We start from the raw sequence: 15,867 nt of genomic DNA, 5'->3' as shown, positions 1-15,867 counted from the left end.
ACTCAACTTAGCACTCGAAACTATCTTCTTTTTTATTTTTCCATCTTAACCCAGGTAGAATGTAAGCTCTCCACCAGCAGAAATCTCTTCTTTCTTATTTACTGCTATATCCTCGATGACCAGAACAGCAAATGCTTAAACAATGTTTTTATTAACTTACCCTCAAGGTGGGTATTATTATACCCCCTTTTATAGATGTGGATACTGAGACATAAAGAAGGTTAACTAACTGGCCGAAGGGCACACAGCTTTAAGTGGCAGGGCTGAGATTTGAATCCAGGTGACCTGGCTCCAAACCAGTGTTCTTAACTACCATTATATACAGCCTTGCCAGAGCAGGTCTGGCACACAGAAGGTACACAGATTTGTGGGATGAATGAATGAATGCAAGTCTCCACTCCTACCGAGTTTAGGATTTAGTAAAGAAGTAAGACAGAAACAGACTGGAAGGTGGTATTTGTTTCTAATTATTATACTCAAGTTTTAGGTTTGAATTTTAATTTTGGAAAGGCAGAGAAGTCCAGGAAGCTGCTATAGTTCCAGTTCATAGGGGAAATAACCATAATCTCAGAGACATAACTTAGAGGACTGAGAAACTGCTAGGAAGCCAGAGACAGAGGGTAACAAGTAAGAGACTGCTAAATGAAGATACTGAAGACCTATAATCTAGATCCTGCCAAAAGGACCAAACTGTTGCACACTCTAGCAAGGTCAAAGACGTTTCAGTTTGGAGCCGACTTTTGGCAGTAGTATCACTGCACAAAGCCAGGGTAGAGGAATAAGTTATTTGGGGATAGGAGGCAGAGATGTAAATAAGCAATTTACAGAAACTGAATATTGAAAATACATTTTGTTTTTCTGGTTGGCCTTCAGCATATTTTGGGATTCTCTGGGCTCATTCTTGCTGAATGCCTTTTTTCTGTTACAAGTCTAGGACTACCTGTCTGCCTAGCAACTACTCTGTCCAATCTTCAATTTTAGCTTGGGCCAGAAATAAAAATCCTTTTAGGTCACTTACACAACAGGTGGAAAATATCAGACTTTTAAAGAAAAAAAAGAACAAGTTAGTTGAAAAGGAGATATTCATTTCAACTCCCAGAAATTGGAAAATTAAGAAGCTGATTTTCATTAAAAAACACAAAAAGTTGTCATCTAATTATAGACGCAGCCAAACAACACTTCTACATACACTATACTAGAATTGACAAGTATACTTAAGAGTCACAATACTGTGACATCACTGCCACTCCTGGGACTTCTTTAATATGAAATGAAATTAATTTTTAAAGTATCACTTCACCGTGAGAATCAAGAAGAGTAACTGTGGATGATACAAAACCACAGCTGGCAATAAATCAGTGAATATCTTAACTCATTCAAGGGGACTCTAGAGAGTGGATAAACAATGGTAAACTAAAGTCGACTTGGTCCTTGCCTTCATGGAGCTTCTAATCTAGAAGTGGAGACAAATAAGCAAGCAAGTAGGAGGGTATAGCTCAGTGGTAGAGTGCATGTTTAACATGCATGACGTCCTGGGTTCAATCCCTAGTACCTCTATTAAAAAAAAAAAGGTGGAAAAAAATAAGCAAGCAAGCAAAAATCTAATTACAAATTCTGGTAGGTACTAAGAAAGCAAAGAGCACATAATGTTGGCAAACTTATGCAGTGTGGTAGTGACTTAATTAGACAGGATGGTTAAGAGGTTGCATTTAAGCTATCACCTGAAGACTATGAAAGAGCAAGTCAGACAAAACGGGAAAAGGTCCAAAAGACCATTAAGTACCTTTTCTCTATATACATACATAGATACAAAACACATACATTTTAGAAGGTAGGGACAATCATAACTAAAGCTATCTGATCAAATTACCAAAATTCATTCAAAACAACTCTCAGTTCTATTATGAAGACCTTTAAACTTCATTGTGATTACACACAGCTTTTCCCATTTCTAACATTTCTTTTGTGTCGATGCTCTAAAAATATAAAGGGAAGTGAGAAAGACAAGTATCACTCTGGAAATCAACTGAGCGCCTTTTACATGTTATGAGTACCTAAACTTTGGTTTCTGTTCAAATTAAAATTTCCTCCAAAGGAAGTTTGTTTCTTCAGCAATGCCGATTCTTCCTGGACATGCTGTTTCATTTAGAATAAAGTAGCCATGGCCCTACACCACCAAAGAATCCAGCTATTGAACAAGTAGTAATCAATACTTACCATCTATTATGTGCTTGGCATGTTAGGAGACAGTAATGTAGAAGTTCCTAAACTCCTACTTAAGGGCCTGGTATGATCCGCATATCTTGAACTTTCCAACATTCTTCAGATGATGGGGTTTCATATTCAACATAATTACCCTGTTTGCCACTGAATCAATTCGTTTGTCCGCCTTCACTGGGATACTCAGAACTAAATGTAATTCTCCAAATTTGGCCTAACATAAAGCTTATTTAGACACTATTAACGCATCCTAAGATTTCTGTTTCTGGCAGCCACACCACGTGTTGATTCAGGGTGAGATTAGTCACGAGGCCCTCAAAAGTCCTTTTTCATAAAACCTTCAGCTCAAGATGTCCTCCTCCTCCATCTTGTATTTATAACTACTGCTGTTTTATCCCCCTCACCCTTTTATTTAAAACCCAAGGGTAGAATTTCAAACAGCCTTTCGAAATCATTTCAGGTACAATTCTGTCACTTGAAGCAAGGGTTTATTTTCAAACTTGTGCAGAGCCACTGAGAGGAGTTTCCAGACCCATTACCCTTTTCAAAGCCTTAGCCTTCTCCACCAAACCACTTCTCTAATTACCAAGCAGATCAATGGCCCATGGAAGAACACAGCTCTTGGAAGAACAGATTCACTTTACTTAAAACAAAGGTCTTAAGATATATAATTACATGGTTTTTATACCATTAAAAATACAGACCTCATTTTTTAACTCCAAGAAAAAAGAATAATATTGGTAACGAGGGCCAAAGCGAGCTTCTTGAAATTAAAGACTCTAAAAGAAAGGAAAGAATTAAATTACTCCTTTCCCCTTCTCACTCCGGACTGTTAAGTTTCTTCTTAGTGTCCCTAGTCAGTATGCCAGCCTTGTGTTCGGCACATGGTAGATGTCTGCTGAATTCACCAGAAGGAACATTTTAGGGGTATTAAATACTGTTTGTCCCACATTTGGAACCCTGTGGGGACAGGTTATATCTGGCAGAAGACTGGGTTCCTAAAACTAAGTCGCACCAAATACAGCCTCTCACTAGGCTGCCCTGGGGTTTCACCCTTGGCAGCCCTAATTGGTCAAGCTACATATAAATCATGCAGCTATCCTTCAATCCATAAATACTAGGCTCATACTCAAAAAGATCTTCTCAGAAAAGACTTAACTGTTTATCCTCTTTGAAAGAGGATTTACTACTAATCAAGTAAATAAATGTAAGGCAAGTATACTATAACCCAAAAACAAAACAGAAGGACAGACCAACAGCCTTCCTAATATGTAAAACCAGTTCAAAACTAAGTCCTTTAAAATTCTCTGAACCCATGTCAGGGCACAGAAATTCAACTGGGCCAGGGAACTAATAATGCCTGTGGTGAACAGTCTGATCTCTGGATATCTATACCAAACTGTTTTGAATGACTCCACTGCTGTAATTTAATGTCTGTACAGGGCTTTGCTGGGCAAACCACTTTTTTTCCTTTTCTCATTTCCATTAGTATCAAACTATCTCACAGGATATTCAATTTATTCAGGAATCTCATGTACCTTAAAGAGCATATTCACAGCTTTCCTTATGAGTTTAAATTCTCACTTCAATGTCAACATTACAACCAATTTAATACCAAAGTACTAGATATTCTGATAAACATCAACCTCTTTTTCTCCCACCAGCTGCTTCCCTTGCAGCAATGAAGCATATAGAATTGCCTTTATCTTATTTTCTTATGTTATCAGATTTTATAAACATCATGAAACTTTCATTACTAATTCTGACTACAAGGACTAATGAATTCAAAGAAGCAGATGTGTTACAAAAAAAAAAGACATTTATTTTAATCTGTTTAATTTGGGTTAGAGGACCCAAATAAGATCTAAGCCTACAGAATTTCAGGACAGGATCAATAAACAGTACCCTCTTAAAGAAAACAATGGGTAAGAACAATTGCCTATGGAACTTTCCCCATGAAATAACCTTCCGGAAAAAAATGCAAAAATCTCAGCATAAAACTTAGAATCCTTTTAGGTTAAGTCCCTAATTTAAGATGTAAATTCCATAAGGCACACTGACATAGTGAAATGTATAACATCTACGACATGAATTAACAAACACACAAGTTTTAGTAATGAATGAATACTGACGGGGGAAACTGAAGCATGAGAATTTTTTTCTTCTTGTAGTTCAGAGAAAGAGAAGGCTATGATTTAATGACCCACAACAACTATCTAAAGAAAAACATCCACCTAGAAGTAGGTGGGCCACAGAGTTCAAACCTCAAAGTTAACATATAGTCTACAGGCCAATAAAATTTTTTTGCCCTGCTCTGGCTGAGACAGGCTGGGGTTGGGGGTGTGACATTTGTATCTAGCAATACAAAAGGTTTTCAGGATATTTGTGTTAACAATGGGTAAAAGAATTTTACATTGGGACTATTCTGAAAGACCAGGACTCATCATTTCCTCAACTACCTTGACTTAATGGACTTACTATTTAAGAATGCCTAGCTCCTCTTGTTCTATATTTAGAATATGTTCATCAAATACCCTTCTAACTTGAAGTTTGGTTTCTGCATGAGCCTGTCTACCAGAAAAGACTACTCTAGGCAAATACTGGCTTTCCTAATAGATATATATCCAGTGGAAATTGACTCCCTGGCACTTTATTAATAACACCTGCACCAAATAAGGAACTATGAACCTTCAGCATTTTCTCACTTTATACACACAAACCTCATAAAGCACTACGTTCTATACCTGTTTTACAGAAGAGGAAATCAGGATTTATGCAGTTAGGTAACCTGACCCCCAAGGTTCCACTGCTATTAATTCAAACATTCATCTTCTCAATATTATGCCAGTGATTCACCGTTACTGTATGGGCTACCCCCATGTAACAACACCCCATCCCTCAGTCTCTTGTGAGTTTGATCAGCTTAAAAAGATCAATCTCTGAAAAAAATTCGGTTTGTAAACCAGCAAAACTAAATGCTCAACGAAAGCAGCCAACACTTCTCTTCCCTCACCCCCATCTTTAACTCATAACGTATGCAAAAAATGGAAACAAGCTCTGCCTGAAACCTCAGAACTTTCAGTGCAAAAAGAAGCCCCCTGCCAAAGACAGCAGGAATGTTTCTGCTGTGGGTGATTTTAGAGCCTAAACTAGGAAAGCTATGGCCAGCTGTAGAGAACAAAGAACTTCATGTAATATGAGACTAATAACAAAAGGATGAACAGAACGACCAAAGATTTAAAAAAAACTGGTCCATGCTTGGAAAGGTATCCCCCAGAGGGGCAGCTCAAACACCAGCTTCTTTCTGGGGGATTTTCTAACTACAGTCTCTGCTTTTCAGCGCAGCTTAACCAGAACAGGGCAGAAAATTACACAGTGAAAAATTAAATAGGCAGTAAGACTGGTTTCCATGTGAAAACTCACTTTGCTACTAAGTGCTGGAAATAACAAAAAGCAAAATCTGCTTTTTCTCTACAAGTGGCAATCACCCCCTGAGCTGCAGCAATCAATTTCTAGAAACCATATTTGAGGAGGACAGCTTTATCTCTAGAGGCTGGGATCACCTGGTTGTTTTGGTAAGCTGACAAACAATAGTTCTGTAAATATGTCAGGTGCTTAACAACAACAAAAAAAAAGCCTTGATAAAGTTGGAATGCTGCTGCATTTATTTACCTTCGAAACTAGAGCTAACAGTGCTAGGAGATCCCAACTGAAATTACAAATTAAGAAAATGAGTGACTCTGCCACCCCAATCATCATCTATTTCTTTTTTATTTAACTTTTTTTTTTTTGGTTCTGGCTTGCTTTTATTTTATTTTTATTTTTTAAACATTTTTTATTGAGTTATAGTCATTTTACAATGTTGTGTCAAATTCCAGTGTAGAGCACAATTTTTCAGTTATACATGAACATATATTCATTGTCACATTTTTTTTCTCTGTGAGCTACCGCAAGATCTTGTATATATTTCCCTGTGCTATACAGTATAATCTTGTTTATTTATTCTACGTATGCCTGTCAGTATCTACAAATTTTGAACTCCCAGTCTGTCCCTTCCCACCCCATCTACTTCTTTTTTAAAAAGCAACCTTGAGATACAGTTCACATACCGTACAATTCACCCATTTAAAGCATATAAATTCAGTGGTTTCTACTATATTCAGAGTTGTGCAACCATCACAATTTTAGAGCATTTTCATCACTCCAAAGACACCCCCAAAACAAGAAAATCCATGCCCATTAGGAATCACTCCCCATTTTCCCCTATCCTCCGCCCCACCCCAATCCTAGACAACCACTTACCCACTTCCTCTACGGATTTGCCTATGCTGGATACTTCATATAGATGGAAGCATACAATAAGCCAGGTTTTGTGTCTGGCTTCTTTCACTTAACATAGTGTTTTCAAGGTTCACCCACGGTGTAGCATTTTCTCAGGTTCTTTCTCTCTCTCTTCTCTTTCTGGGACCCCTAGAATAGTCTTTTCAACAAATGGTACTAGGACATCTGGATATCCCCATACCAAAGAATGAAGCTCAACTCTTACCTCCCACCATAACACAAAAATTAGATCTGAATGGATCACAGACCTAAATGTAAGGGTTAAAACTGTAAAATCCCTAGAAGAAAACCTGGGAGTGAATCTTTGTGACCTTGGGTAGAGCCTTAGACGTGACACCAAAAGCACAAGGAACAAAAGAAAAAATAAGGTAAATTGGACTGCATTAAAAAACAAACCAAATCCCTTATTCTTCAAAGGCCAGCATCAAGAAAATGAAAGGACAGCCTATAAAATGGGAGAAACTTTTTACAAAGTATATATCTAATAAGGGACCTGTATCCATATTTTATAAAGAAGTCTTAAACAACTCAATAAGAGACAAATAATTAAACTTATAAATGGACAAATGATCTGAATAGATACACAAATAGCCAGTAAGTATATGAAAAGATGCTCAACAACATTAATCATTAGGGAAATACAAATCAAAATCATAATGAGTTACCACTTTTTACACTAACTTAGGATGGCTATACTATAAAAAAGACAGACAATAGTTAAGTGTTGGAGATGTAGTGAAATTGGAACCCTCATACCCTGCTGGTGGGAATGTAAAATGATGTAACTGCTTTGGAATATAGTCTGGTGGTATCTCACAAAATTAATCATAGAGTTACCATGTGACTGAGCAGTACCATTTCTAGGTATGTACCCAAGAGAAGTAAGACTATCTCCACACAAAAACGTGTACACAACTGTTTATAGCAACATTATGCACAGCAGCCAAAAGGTGGAAACAACCCTTATGTCCATCAACTAATTAATGAATAAATAAAATGAAATATATCCATACAATAGATATATATTGTTGTTTATCTCCTTCCACCTTAAAGTATGATGATACCCGTAGGTTTTTCAGATGTCTATTATAAGACTGAGGAAGTTTCCTTCCATTCCCAGTTTGTTGAATATTTTTGTTATAAAAGTGTGTCAGATTCTTTTTCCAAGTGTTTTTACTATATATCTATTAAGATGATTAAGTGGCTTTGGTCCTTTCTTCTACTGTATTAATTGAGTTTCAACTGCTATACCTAACACTTGCTTTTAAAATAGTTTTAAAATTAGTCTCCCCTGTTTATGGATCTCTAACATAACCTTAATAGAATGGGAAAAGTCCCACAGAAGCCTGTATTCCCTGTCCTCTGCCCACGGAAGCCTGTATTCCCTGTCCTTTGCCCAGCCCCTAAGACTGTTGCCTCTGCTCTGCCAAGACAGCACACTTTTCCAGATCAAACAGCACTACATTTAATAACTGTTAGATAACACAAGACTGCTAACCAAGTAAGTTTAACAATTCAGGATACCAAACCCAGGAGGTTACAAAATTAACTGGTCAGAGATCAGTTCTGATTTGTTCTCCATTTTATGCACAGTGCTTAACCATGTAGTGGACATTTGGTATTTGCTAAATGAACAGGCTCTTTCAAACTCCCTCTTCATTCTCCATTCACTACATCACACAAGCAGGAATAATAAAAGATCAGTCCATCAAGTATTAACAACACAGTCCAAGAACAAAATTAAGTATATATCACAATCCTAATCACTATGGCTGACTGAACCAGAAGTTGAGCTCACTCTTATCCCTTCTCTATCTTGCTCAAAGGGCATAGAAGGCCAAACTGATGTCAATGTTAGGGAGATACACTTTATTTAGCAGTGCCAGGTTAGAGTGATTCTCCAATAGCCAGCAAGTCCAGTCAAGACAACCCTGCTCTCAACAGTCACTAAAAGCAAGAGGTAGAAAATTCTTGGTGAACAAGACACAAAATGACTGAAAAAAAAAAAAGAAAAAAAAAAAAAAGATCCAAAAATTAGCCAAGAAAGAAATTCACCATTCACAAAGGGTTGCAGACAAAGCAGGGGGCCTGACAGTGTGCTCTGTGTGCCTCTGGATAGTCAGGGGCAGGAAAGCAGAGCTCAGGTGAAATATTAAACATGTTTACTATTTTATGCTCTCCTCTGGAGATTACCCTCTCCTGAGCAGAAGAGGGAGGGAAAAAGGAAAACAGAATCAAGAGCAGCTGTGGGTATCTCTAGGGTAATATTTTGCCAAAGCTTCAAAACCCTTCCCCACCTCACATCCCCAAAGAAGTCAAATCAGAGACCCGTTCCTGACATTTACTCTGGTGTTAAGCAGCTCTCTTAAATTATTAAATAAATCAGTATATATAATACTAATTTCAATTCTGAGTTCAATTCAATTCAAAATTAATAGAGGCTTTGTGCACCCTTCTAAAAGGAAACGAGGGTCCTTTGGGGAGAATGGCAATTTTTTTGTTTAAACAATTTAAAAATACAATAAAAGGCTTGCCCTTGCCTAATATTATAAAATCAAAATTACTCTGGAGCACAGTACTAAAATACTTAAAACTTTAATTAATGAATTCTAAGGAATTCGGCAGAATTTGTTTTTAAAAAGTAGTATGAAGATATAGATGTACATGTAACATATGTACATAAGCACATGCAGCAAACTAGTAACAGCGGTTCCCTCTGTGGAAGATATAAGTAGGAAGAGGGCAGGAGAAGGGAAAGACAAAACAGGGCAGACAGGATAAGAGCACATGCTTCTCACTTTGCATATAAATTTTTTTAGCCAGTTGAGTTTACATATGACTTCTCCTTGCTAGTCTTTAAAAAAAAATTGATGACACTCAGTTAGTGGTGTTGATTCTTTTATCTTTAATGTGGAATCAAACATCGACCTACTTTCCTGGGATATTTTAAAAAATCTAGACTAGTAATTTTCACATGTCCCTAAATAAATAAAACTGAACTTTGATTATTCGAAGTCCATTTTGGGAAAACTTATTACAATGGAGTTGTTTTCCTCTTTTATGACTCTTAAAGGTTAAGAAAGGCCAGCCTTAGAGCCAACTGGAGTCTATTTTTTTTAATGTTTTTATTATGTAAGCGTTGATTCAAACATACACAGAAGTAGAAAAGAATAGTGTAAGGAACCCAAGTGTATCCTTCATCCAGCTTAAAAAATTATTAGCTCTTTGCAGGTGGGCTCAATTCATGGTCAAAATCCTAAGTTTGGGTGGACATAGCCAGTCTCCGCAGCTATTTTCACATACCTTTTCCCTAAAAAAAAAATTAGAAAATCCTTACATTAAAAATCCAAACATGCAATGAAGGGACCCAAAAGGCTGACCTCTACATGCTTCACCATGTGTGCCTGGCAAGTAAGTCTAAAAGGAGAATCATTTATCAGCAAAAAATGACTCCTGATTTCAGTTCAGACACATCTAAAGTAAATTTCAAAGTGCAACCTTAAACTATCTCCTAATTACAGGACATAAGTAGCTCAAAATATCATTCTCATTGTGGGCTATTTCATCAACTTGCTTTTAGAATTGTGAATACTTCACAACAGCTGAGAAATTATTATGAGAGGGGAGAAAAATACACATTAATAAACTACATTTTTGGATTAGCAAGCCAAAAAAAGCTAATGCTTCTAACTCTACGGAGTCCAAAATCCACCGTAAAAATTTTGAGCTAACTAGAATTGTTTATTTGGCACCTAGGGAAATATCTGACACTGTAATGTGTTTTTATCTTAGATTTACTATCAGCTTCCCTGAATATAACCCTTTCATTAATGAAAGCATATATTTTAGTTTACTTATGCTAACAATGGACCTGTTTATAAAACAAATTCTCCACTGTTCTTCCTAATAGGCACTGTCAGGCTGGAAAGAATTCAAAGGAGAAACTAGCTGTGTGAACTTCACAGAAACAATTCAACACAGGGACTTCTACACCTCTATGTTCAGGAACTGGAGGGTTAAGGGACAGTCAGTAAAGCCCATACTCTCAGAGAAACAGTATCTGGCCCAGGGTTCTTGTGCCAGGGTAACTGCAGAAACAAAAGGCTCAACTCTGTGTACTGTTCTCACTACATTAAAAGAAACTAACTCATGTTAGTTATCCATGGATAATTTTTTTAAGTAAGCATTAAGAGGCTTCCCTCAGGATAAACTCTGAAGTATAAAAGTACATCAATTAAGGAATGGCAAGCTTGACATAGAAGTACACATGGCTTATTTAAAACAATAAAAAGAGTTTTCCCCCAGGTCAAGGATGCTGCCAATGAGGGAAGTACTGGCAAGGTGGAAAAGCCAGCTCTTATTCACAAAGATTCGATTCCAAGTCCTCCAAAAGTCAGTCTCTGTCCTTCCTTCTCCAGCCCTAATTTCTTCGGACAGCAAACAGGAGCACTGCATTATTTATCTCTTAGAAAATTCATACTAAACCACACAGCAAAACAGGGGAAAAAAGGCCGTGATGACTTTCTGCCACCACTTCAAATTGAGGAAAATGAGTAATTCCTTTCTAACTCTACTGCTACTTACTTGGGATGCTTCCAGCTCCCAAACGAAAAACAGACCTGTTCTGACAGAGTTCTTTTCCAAAAGCCACCAGATCCCTGTATATTGTGGGTGGGTGTGGGGACTGTGGGGACTTGTCTAACCAGCAAGGAGCCTGTCCTACCTCAGAGAGAAAGTCTTCTTGACTTTCCTCCTTTCAAGCCCAAGCACCAGCCATCAACTAATAAACAACAGATTTTGTTCTAGCCTTCTGTTTGGCTACTGCAAACTGTTTTCTTCCCTCTCTTCCAACCCAAAAATACCAGGACCCCTCGGGGAGGGCAGAACTGATCTTTTTCACTGCCGCTAGTGAGCAATGAAAAGCTGAAAACACACACACACACACACACACACACACAGCAAGTGTTCAGCCAACTTAAAATGAGAGAAATTTACCAAAACTAATGTTCCTAATAAATGCAAAACCACTTATTTGAAGCAGGTGTTTTTAACTTCTCTGTGCCAATTTTTTTCATCAATAAAAGTAAGCTTTGGAACAGCTCTACCACTGACAAAAAACTTAATAGTTTGCATAAACTGAGCAGGACATTCCTCATTCTTACTTCACAGCCATGTCCTAAAAATGGAATTAACTGGTAGGGTTAAACTTTTTGCTTTTAAAAAAGAATCATCCCTCCACTCCCATTCCATCAACTCTGAAATTTACTGTAGAAGAAATCATTTAAGATACATCATATTCTACAGCTTTATAAAAACTAGCCCATCTACCTGAAAGTAGCTGACCAGGGACTTAGCCACTTACCTTCTGGCTTTACTTAAACTATGACTTGCTTAGGGTAATCCACCTACACCAAATTCAGGCAGCACCAACCTCACTTGGGAAAGATGAGTTTCCAGAGGGAGTCAGGGCTCTGCTACAGAACCCTATCAGGGTGAGGGAAACTGCTGCGAGCTTCTTTCCATCACACAGCCAGCAAGAGGTCACATTTCCTTCCTGCTCTTGAGTGAGTGAATTAGTTTCTCTGTCCTAGTAACATGGCAAACTCCATCTCTTCCATTTTTCACTTTTTAAAGGAACAAGACCACGTTACTTCTCAGTAACTCGGAAAGGTAGGAAAAATAGTGAGATAGGTGTCTTCTATGTGGCACAGAAGATTACATGCCACTAATTATTTTAGGCCTGATTTCCAGACCTAAGGAATAAAGAGTTTCATGTATCTTTTTCTTTGTTGTTGTTGTTTTCTTAACACTAGAGAAAATACTGAATAATTTAAGATCATAATGACAAACCTTTGCTGGGAAACCCCATTATTCATTCTTTCAAACTGCTGTTTCTCCCCCAATCAAAAATTAAAACATATGAAAATCTTAAGACAGCTGGGATAAATGCAATATTCACAGAAAGCAACACAATTTAATCAATGCTTGAAAATTCTAAAAGATACACATAAGTAATGAATTCAGGGCTCAAATCACCAGTATGAAAAAAAACGAGGTAAAATAAAACATATGCAAAGAAATTTACACACCAATTTCTTCTATTATTAAGTACGCCTCCTAGAAAAAATAACAAGTATGCGAGTGGTGAATTCAACTTTATTTACTGGCCCTCTGCGTTTTAAGTATATGGTTTATCTAACAATGTCATAGCAAAAGGAAGTGACTTGTAATTAGAGCAATTCTGGGGGACTTTAGATTTCAGTATGCATTTATTAAATGTGGATAATACTGGACATACAACTTAACTTCTAAGGTTTCAGGATAAGGTTAGTAGGTTGGGATTTACGAACAAATAGGACATCGCACCAAGTGGTGGTTCCTGGAAAGGTAAATACACAATCGTTTCACAATTTTTAAAATAGTTTTGTTTTCTCATTGAAGTGGGTTTCACAATCTCTGTACTTTATAGTTACTTTGGCAAGATTAGTGTGAGTATAATCTCCAAAAATACCATGGTCCAAGAAGTACCAAGAACATTTTTCTGTTCATTCTATCAGAATTTACTGAACGGGGGAAGGGTATAACTCAATGGTAGAGCACATGCCTAGGACACACAAGGTCCTGGGTTCAATTCCCAGCACCTCCATTAAAATAAATAAACCAATAAACAAATAAATATCTAATTGCCTCCCCCCTCAAAAAAAAATTTAAAATAAAATAAATTTTAAAAAAAAAGAATTTACTGAACACTTACTCCGTGCCACGCACTGTGTTGGATGCAGAGAACAAGAAAGTCCTATTATAATTATAGGTAGAAAATATCTTTTCAGGCTTATAATGTGACTGGAAGTTTTCTTTTGCTTGTGCAAAAATCAGAAGGGAGGTCACTAGTTGTGAGATCTTTTCTGAGTCATATCCCCTCTTTAAACTGAAGTTTTCTTATATGTTAAAAATAGGGCTTACACTTTAGTTAACAACAGTATTGGTTCATTAATTGTGACAAACATACCATACTAATGTATGATGCTAATAATAGAAGAAAATGGATATAGGGAACATGAGGACTGTCACGGGTTAAATTTAAAGTGGGTCTCCCTGACCCTAAAATTTATATGTTGAAGTCCTAACAGCAAGTACCTCAGAATGTGACCTCATCTGGACACAGAATCTTTAGAGATATGACTGGTATCCTTATAAAAGGGGGCAATCTGGACCTAGAAATATGTGGAAAGCAGACAATATGAAGAAACACAGGGAGAAAATGGCCATCTACAAGCCGACAAGAGAGGCCTGGAAGAGATCCTTCCCTCACAAGGTCTCAGAAGGAATCAATCCTGCCAACACCCTGATTTCTGAACTTCTAGCCTCCAGGCCTGTGGGACAATAAATTACTGTTGTTTAAGCCACCCAGTTTGTGGTACTTTCTTACAGCAGCCCTACCAAACCAATACAGGAATCCTGTACCACTCTTGCAATTTTCTGTATCTTACACTATTCTCAAACAAAAAATTAAAAAAAAAAAAGGGACAGTAGTTATGGTGTCCACATCACAGTTATGAGGACCAAAGTAAATAGACATTGGGAAATTCCTGCTCAATGGAAAGGGAATGCAGAAATTCCCAACATGTAGTAAGCAACCAAACTAGACTAGAATCCAGTTTCATTCACCGTTTTCCATAATATAATGTTACTTCAAGATGGGCATACAAATGTAGGTGTAAGTAAGGGAATATGCCGAAGCAAATTATCAACCTAGAATGCCTTGTCCCAAATGAACAGAACCCTAGAGTGTCACTTAATAATACTGGGCTGGGTTCTGCAGTGAGTAGTGGCTTGGGCAACAAAAAAGAACTAGGTTCAAACCTTGGCTCCTCCACCCATTAGCTGGACAAGATGCTTAATCTCTCAATCTTCCAAACATGACCTACCTCACAAGACTGCTACGCAAATTAAATAAGTGTACATAAACTGCCTGGCATTCAGCAAGTTGAGTTCACACCTTAAGCTATGTTTAGCTACAACCCTAGAGCGGTGAAAGGGTGATATTTAGGAACTTCTCTGAGAACAAATAGATTTCACCACTGATTTTATTTTCCTGCTTTTAGTACATAATCAGGTATCCTCCTACCAGAACAATAAAGTGCTTTATAACTTTACTGGCAAAATTGGCATGTGTTGCACTGAAGAGATACCCAGAAGCAAGAAAAGGTCAAATTCTAAGGTCACGACCTATGGAGAATACATCCCTTTGTTGCTGTATGGTAGCAGGGAAAATCAACACCAAGCTGAGGGGCCATTCATTTAGAACTTGTTTATCCCAATCTCCCCAGTGTAGGCAACTTGTGGTATCTTCTGAAAATTTGCTCAATGGGTGTCTATTAGACTCAGGATCATCTATGGAATTAACCCTTCATTATCAGAGAAACAGAATGAACAGCACAGTCAGCAACTTAAACAATCTTTGATTCACTCTGGAGGTTCGTCTCCTATAACCCTAGGGGAAAGTAACAGCAATTTTAGTTCCTGTTACATGTGTTACCACTGGTGAATTCATCCTTCTCATTTTTCAGAGGCACTCTCAGTTTTTCTAACTTAATAAAGACATTATAGGCTATGTTAACTAATGGCCTCCTTCCAGCTCTCACTATGATAAACCATTTTAAAAACTAAGTTATACAGCCAATCATGACACTTAACATATTTTAAATGAAATTGTTATTACTAAGACCTTGGGCTGAACCAATGATACATATTGCAGTCACCTACAGAATTTTTTTTTTAAAGTCCATCTATCAAGATTCTTATTCAGGAAACCTGGAAAGGAATTCAGAACCAGTGGTTCGCAAAGGTTCTTTACAGATCCCAAGGACTAGGACTGTGGTCGCTCTCCACCAAGTAATCATCCTACCATTGATACACAGATCCCAAGGACTAGGACTGTGGTCGCTCTCCACCAAGTAATCATCCTACCATTGATACACAGATCCCAAGGACTAGGACTGTGGTCACTCTCCACCAAGTAATCATCCTACCATTGATACACAGATAGCCACTGTTTGCATTAAGTTCTACATGAAGCTTGTTTACAACTCTTAGGAGATAAGTTGTTTGACATCTTTTATACATATTAGTCTTTTTAGGATCAAATCATCTTCCCCAAACACGTCTATCACACAGAGGTTTGAAGGGGTAAAAATATGTGTTTATTTCCTTATGTGTTCATCCATCACTGCTTTGAATTGTTTGGAATGTGTCAGGGTATCGGTCAATAACTAAATCATATCATTGTATCCATTCCTTCAGAAG

The 15,867-nt window shown here is 37.4% G+C and overlaps 1 protein-coding gene across 6 annotated transcripts in view; it reads right to left on the bottom strand.

The window, feature by feature from the left end:
* Positions 1–15,867, bottom strand: part of THRAP3 (thyroid hormone receptor associated protein 3) — a 65,029-nt gene that overhangs the window by 19,952 nt on the left and 29,210 nt on the right. The window lies entirely within an intron of this gene.

Source organism: Camelus ferus, chromosome 13 (assembly GCF_009834535.1).
Source record: "Camelus ferus isolate YT-003-E chromosome 13, BCGSAC_Cfer_1.0, whole genome shotgun sequence".
NCBI lineage: Eukaryota > Metazoa > Chordata > Mammalia > Artiodactyla > Camelidae > Camelus > Camelus ferus.
Note: the sequence above shows the minus strand (reverse complement) of the source record. Positions and strands in the feature narration are given on the sequence as shown.